General features: G+C 40.4%; 1 protein-coding gene across 2 annotated transcripts in view; it reads right to left on the minus strand.

Moving 5' to 3' along the window:
• Positions 1-7,500, minus strand: part of LOC143033725 (neurotrophin 1-like) — a 139,181-nt gene that overhangs the window by 130,918 nt on the left and 763 nt on the right. The gene's annotated exons all lie outside the window — the stretch shown is intronic.

Consider the following 7,500-nt stretch of genomic DNA (forward strand, 5'->3'; position numbering starts at 1 on the left):
GTATATATATATATATATATATATATATATATATATATAACCCGTGCTGGGTGAGAGTGTATGGTGGTGGTGGTGGTTGGGTGTGGGGGGGAGAAGGGAAGGAGGGGATAAGGGGAGGACATTTACCCCCCGCCGTTGTTCGTGATCTTTTTTCCAACTCTCCCTCGCACCCGCATAGATGGGATTGAGTGCTATAGACCTATTTATGCTATCTTCGTTAGTGGCCCACGCCTCCAAGAATAGCCTGCCTCCTTTCCTGTTGTAATTGTTGAGTACCGTTGCACCTTCCCAGTCGAACTCGTGTTGGGGCTGTTCAGTATGTTTGCACACCGCCGAATTCTGGTCTTTACTGTTTACTTATTCAGTATCCTCGCTGCGACCTCTGAAACACCTCTCACCTAAGGGACCGTGTCTCGCCCCGGTCTATTTTTCTTCTCTGCGACGCCGTCCACCTTTTCACTACTTGATTCGAGTAGCCGTTAGCCCGGAATATCCTCCTCAACCTGCTTCTTTTATCTTTCAGCGACGCCTCTGTGGAGCAGACTCTCTCCGCCCTTCTCCACAACGTTTTCACCACACTCTTCTTGTGGCAAATCGGGTGATCACTGCCGAAATCCAGCAATCGATCGGTATGCGTTTCCTTCCTGTACACGCTGGAGACCAAAATGTCACCCGCGCGTTTCACCATTGCGTCCAGGAATGGTAGCTCGCCTTCCGCCTCCTTCGCCATCTCGAATAGGATAGCCTCATGCTTCCCATTGAGCTGCCCCAGGAACCCATCCACATCTCTATCCTTCAGGATTGCGAACACATCATCCACATACCGCGTCCACAGCTTCACTGATGTTGGTGCAGCGGTATGTGGATGAATTTCTGGAAAAAGTGCGAGACATCAGAGTGGAGAGTGATGAGGTTATGGTGTCTTTCGATGTGAAGTCTATGTTCACGTCTTTACCGCAGGACCTCGTGAAGCGGGCGGTATTGTCCGCGATGGAGGAAACACGGGATTCCTGGACAATGAAAAACTTCCCACCAGTGAACTGATGAGGTTGGTGAATTTATGCCTAGACTCAACCTTTTCTAATTACAGAGACACGGTGTACCACCAGATAATTGGGACCCCCATGGGCTCGCCAATTTCGGTAATCCTGGCTGAGATCACCATGCAGCGGTTCGAGGATGAAATTTTGTCCGCTCCACCAACATCATTGAAGTTGTGGACGCGGTATATGGATGATGTGTTCGCAATCCTGAAGTTAAATTTCATTAGCCACTTTTCAGACCATTGCTGTAGTTTATATAAATCTTCTTGAATATCTAATTGGTTTAAGTGATCATTTGCCATTCCGCACAGTCTTGTATTATCAGCAAATTTGGAGACAATAGATTTTAGTCCGTGGTCTATATCATTTATATATACTATTAATAGAAGTGGCTCAAGAACAGAACCCTGAGGAACTCCACTCGTAACATCTTTCCATCTAGAAGTTTTACCGTTTAAAATAACTCAGTTTTCGATCGTTCAACCAATTACTAGTCCAACTTGAAAGTCCACCACTTATTCCGTGTGAAGCTAATTTAATAAGTAGTCTTTCGTGGGGGACGGTATAAAAAAAATTGCAAAGTCTAGATATATTAAATCTATATTATTTCTTTTGCCATAGTTTGAGATGACTGTGTTGTAGAATTCAAGTAAGTTAATCTGAATCCATGCTGGCTATCATTTATCAAACAGTTACTTTCTAAAAGATGTTCGATAGCATCTCTGATGATAGTTTCCATCATTTTTCCTACGATCGAAGTCAAACTTATAGGCCTATAGTTATTTGGTTTCTTTTTGTCATCTTTTTTTGATATGGGAGTAATGTTAGCTAGCTTCCATTCTCTTGGGGCATCTCCGGATATGATGGATTTCTTGAAAATAAATTTCTAATGGAACAACAGTCTCATTTTTTATTTCCTTTAAGATTCTTGGAAGCCAACCTTGTCAGGCCCTGGCATTTTGTTAACTTAGATTTTTTTCTATACACCTTTTAATTTTTTCTTTTGTTATATTTACCGTTGTAAGTTCACTTTGAGGTATTTCGTTTACGAATACCGAGCTAAAATAGTTGTTTAAGATATCACACATTCCTTCATTTGAATATTCAAATTGATTATCAACAGATAGCAGTGGGCCAATGTGATTCCTAATAACCTTTTTATATCTAATGTAACTATAGAATTCTTTGGGATTCTCTTTGTATTGATCAGCGATATTCAATTTGTATTGTCGTTTTCATCTTTTTATTGTCTTTTATAAATCACTCTGTATTATTACGTAACTTTGATAGTCATTATGTGCATCCGAGCACTTGTATTTCTTATAAACCTGTCTCCGTTCACCCCATCCATCCATCCCATTCACGGTCTTTCCCTCATGTTCACACTAACCACCTCTGCCTTCCAAATCTTTATGCTAGTCTCACTTCACTCTTTTCATATGTCCAATCCATATCAATAGGGGGTGGTGTTATTTTTCAAAAATCATCCTTTTGATGCGGTAGCCCCCTAATATTATGGTCTAGGGTTACCTGTATTCGGAAATACCAACATTTGGTCCATGGAATCATCATAACCCCTGTACATACTGTTTGAAAATTGTCACCCTCAAAATCAACCAAAAATATGGTTTTGCATGATAATGGAACTTGTGAGTGGAACAGAGTATATGCAATTGCAGGCTGAGTCAATATGACTAGAATAGACAGGAGATCTCATTCCAGAAGACTCTGTATAGAGAGCGCAAAATTACCGCATGGGATGCTCCCAACTGGCAAAGATCTCATACAGAATATGCTCTACTTTCTGTGGCCAAAGCGGGCATGCCAAGCTCAGCTCTCCAAAGATGCAGCAGCTCAGCTGCTGGCGGAGCTGGTTAGGAACACTGGCTATTCTGTAATCTGTACACCATCCACACCAAGTACATAAAGAAACGCATCTTGAAGCTGTACGGTGAATTTTTCTCTCTGATCCAAATACGAAAACAGCGACAAAGTGACAGTTTTCAAGCGAGAGCAGCAGGCTTCAATCAAAGGATGAAACAGGAAATGGATGAAAACGATGGAGCGTCGAAGCAGAGATATTGAGAACCTTAAGGGAATGAAAGCTGAGTGTGAAAAGGAGAAAGAAATCTCTGTGTCAGTTGTATCCTTTGAGGCCATCGAATATTTTGATTCTGAAGATGATGGCATGGACACACACAACGCCTACTCTGATGTTGAAAGTCATATTTTTGCTGAAGAAGGTGTAGGGTCCAAGTGCTAAAAAGTGGCGGACGGCGACAGACACAGTCACTCAGCAGTATTATGAATTGCCATGCCGATATCAGCACATCCGTGAAACTATACGAAAAATCCGACCAGAATTCTACGAGACTGTTGACAAACTGATGAGCTGCTACCACATGTCTTAGTGGCAAGCAGAATCAGCTGTGATCATAGTCAGGAACAAGATGTTTGGGCAAAACTGGAAAGCACATGATGAGCCAGAAATTATTTTTTACATACTTCATCTCAAACACATTTACACTCCTCGCTTCTGTCTCTCTTGAATTCCAAGAATCCGCCTTATATAGTGTTTTGGGTACAATCACACCTTGTAACGTCTTTTCTTTGAATTCATTCCTGTATCTCAATATACTTTTTCTTCCCTCTGTATGTCATCTTAAATACAGAAAGCTTTTCACCTCCTTCAGCCTCTCACCTTTAAGACTGAAATCAAACTCTGCCACCCACATCTCACCACCTTCCTTTTGCCAAATTTATATCCTGTTTTCTCATTTCACATACCTTTATAAACTACGCCATTAGCATAATGCATGCATATATATCTATCTGTATTACATGATAGATTAGCTATTTTCAAATTATGCATCAAGACATTCCAGTTGTTATTTTTGGGATGTAGCAATGTGTTTTCATGTGACCGGTAACGTATCCAATCCAGTTCTTGGAAAACATAGTTTTTAGCACAGAATGCTCACACAGAATGGAGGGTAGCAATGATAAAAAAAAAAAATCAACGAACAAACTAAGAAGGGATTGGATATCACTAGAGTGGAGTCGCCACTGGAAGTGATCCCAAAGAAGACATGTATTAGCGTAACTCCGAACACGACTTACAGGTACGATTGTGATTTATCTTCGGGATTTAGGAGGGAAGGGGCAGCAATGGATAAAACTATGGACACGGAAAGAGATACTAGGATTAGCAGAATTGGAGACATCAATAACTTGGCAGAAGAATTGATTTATTAAGAGTAGTCAAGAGTTTTTACGAGAGTAGTAGAGCTTGTGTTAGGATTAGAAATGGAGAGAGTGAATGGTTTGAGGTAGAGATGGGACTTCGTCAGGGATGTGTTATGTCGCCCTGGCTGTTCAATCTTTACATGGATGGGGTGGTGCGAGAGGTGAATGCAAGGGTAGTGGGTCAGGGGTTGGAGATGATTAAAGAAAATGGAGAAAAGTGGGAGGTGAGCCAGCTGTTGTTTGCTGACGACACTGCGCTTGTAGCAGGATCAGAGGAGGGATTGAGGAAGTTAGTGACAGAGTTTGAGAAGGTGTGTGAAAGAAGGAAGCTGAAGATAAATGTGGGTAAAAGTAAGGTGATGAGATGTACAAGGGGAGAGAGTGACAGCAGGCTGGAGGTGAGCATTAAGGGTAAAAGACTGGAGAAAGTGGATAGTTTTAAATACTTGGGTGCGAATGTGGCAGAAAAGGGAGGAGTGGGGGTGGAGGTAGAATGTAGATTGAGAGAAGCGAGTAAATGCCTTGGTGGATTGAAAAGTGTAATGAGAAATAGACATCTGGGAATGTATGCAAAGATGAGGTTATATGAAGGAGTGATTGTGCCAACAGCATTGTACGTGGCAGAAACATGGAACATGAGAGAGGAAGAGAGAAGGAGCTTGAATGTGTTTGAGATGAAATGTCTGAGAAGTATGATAGGGGTTACTAGGCTAGATAGAGTGAGAAATGAGGAGGTGAGGAGAACAGGGATGGAAAGGGAAATGGAGATAGGGTTGATGAAAGGGTTTTAGGATGGTTTGGACACATGGAAAGAATGAGTGAAGAAAGATTAGTAAAAGAAGTGTGAAAGGCAGAGGTGGAAGGAGTGAATATGAGGGGGCGTCCCAGGATGAGATGGATGGATGGGGTGAAAGGGGCATTACAAAAGAGAGGAATGTCTGTGGAGGAAGGACGGGAGAGGACAGAAGATAGAGGTGAATGGAGAGGGGTTGTGTATAGATGATGCTGTGATGCATGAGGGGGAGTGGGTGGGGGATGGGGGGTGAGGAAGTATGTATGAGAAAAAAATTGACGCAGCCCGAAGGGATTTCTCCTCGTCTTCTCCTTTTCTGCATGAGGGGACGAAGAGCGGGGGTCGCCGAAGTTATGAAGCGGCCTTGCTGTGGATGTGCTGTGTCTTGCGACACTGCTTCTGACCCAAGGCAGTGGACAGGATGCCGGGATAACCCGTCATCCAGGAGGTGCCAAGATAAGAGGGAGGGAGGAGGGTGGAGGGGAGTGGAATGTATAGGAAATGGAATGGGTGGGAGTGATTTATATGCCTTTTTCTTTTTGGCTACCCCCAGGTGGGACGAAAAAGCCTTTGGCATATGTATGTATGTATGTATAATTGTGTGTGTGTATATATATATGTATATATATATATATATATATATATATATATATACATTAGAGAGAGAGAGAGAGAGAGAGAGAGTGCTGGATCTGAGACTGAGAAAATGATACATTAGAAAATGGAAACATGAAAAGAAATAATAAAGATGGCATATACAAACATGGATGGTATGATTTCTGGAATAAATTAATTAAACGACTATTTGTCAATAGAGAAACCAGACATAATGGGAATTGTGGAGACAAAACTGAAAGGTCCTATACAATCAAGTATGGTGGGACAAGGTTTATACAACCTTTGGTCGAAAAATAGAATGGATAAACAGGGGGGAGGAGTCATGTTATTGACTAGAAAGGGCTTAAATGTAATAAAGATAGCAGAAGGTAAAGAAAATGTGGAATTGATCACAATTAAAGTCGAAAATAGCAGTATGAAAAGCAGAAAGTTCATAGTTGTATATGTGCCCCCAAAAACTAAGACTTGGTCTGACAGTGAACACTCAAAATTACTGGAAGACACAAAGAATGAATTAACCGAGACACTGAAATATGGAGAAAACATAGTAATTATGGGTGACTTTAATGCAAAGGAAATAAATTGGGAAGAAATGACAATAAAAGGTGGAGAGAAACTCTGGGGCAGGATCTGGGTCAAAGATAACACTAGATACTGTAGACACAATGAAGAACCATCGAGACTTGACTTGATATTCACTTCTGAGCCTGAAATTGTAGACGAAATAAATTATAAGACACCAATTGGGAAGCTTAAGGAACAAAATGTTGTGAGAAGAAATGAGCAACACAGAGAAGGAACATTAATGTACAAGAAAACTGATTTTGTAAAACTTAGATTTTTTTCAAAACGCTAGTTGGAAAAAATTGCAAATGATGAAACACTTTTAAAGAAAAAGATAAGGAAGGAACAGATAAACATATACCTAAGCAGAAACAAAAAAGGGTTTACATAAAGTGTTGGTATAATAAAAATTGTAGCGATGTTATAGATGAGAAAAAGCCTGGAAAAATAGAAAAAAAGACCAAAAAGTGACTAAATGGCAAACATACATCAAACTGAGAAATGAATATGTAGATATACGCAGAGAGAACGAAGTGAATTTCAACATTAAGAAATGTAGTATAATGGAATTTGGAAAAAGCAAAAATAGAATATCGGGTCAATGCAAAATACAAAGGAAGTTGCAAAAGTAAACTCAAAAAGGGACCTAGGAGTAATTATCTCAAACGACATGACACCAGACAAACATGTAAACAAAATAGTTGGAGAAACTTACAACTTAATAAGATCAATGAAAGTGGCCTTTGACTACATGGATGAGGAAATGGTAAAGAAGATACTAGTTACACTGGTAAGACCAAAATTGGAATACTCAGCGTCTCTATGGACACCTAGTAAAAACAAAAAATAGAAACAATTCAAAGACTAATGACAAAGATGGCACCAACACTTTGCAAGTTGACATACGAACAAAGATTGGACAAACTAATCAACTCTGGAACAAAGAAGAGAAAGAGGCGATTGATAACCATCTACAGAATTATGAAAGGGATAGAAATCTTCGATAGGGATGACCTATTAAAATGGGACAGAAGAAATATAAGAGGACACGAAAAGAAACTTAAGAAAGACAGTTACAGAAGAGATCTGAAAAAACAGCTTTTCACACAGTGTAATAGATACATAGAACAAATTGAGAGAGAAAACAGTGATTGCTAAAAATATACATGATTTTAAGAACTGGATGCGGAAAGATACAACTGCGAGCCACTACGAGCATAGCTCTCCTCCCGCAAA

The sequence above is a fragment of the Oratosquilla oratoria genome, chromosome 16 (assembly GCF_046742065.1).
Source record: "Oratosquilla oratoria isolate Oo_2021 chromosome 16, ASM4674206v1, whole genome shotgun sequence".
Classification (NCBI taxonomy): Eukaryota; Metazoa; Arthropoda; class Malacostraca; order Stomatopoda; family Squillidae; genus Oratosquilla; species Oratosquilla oratoria.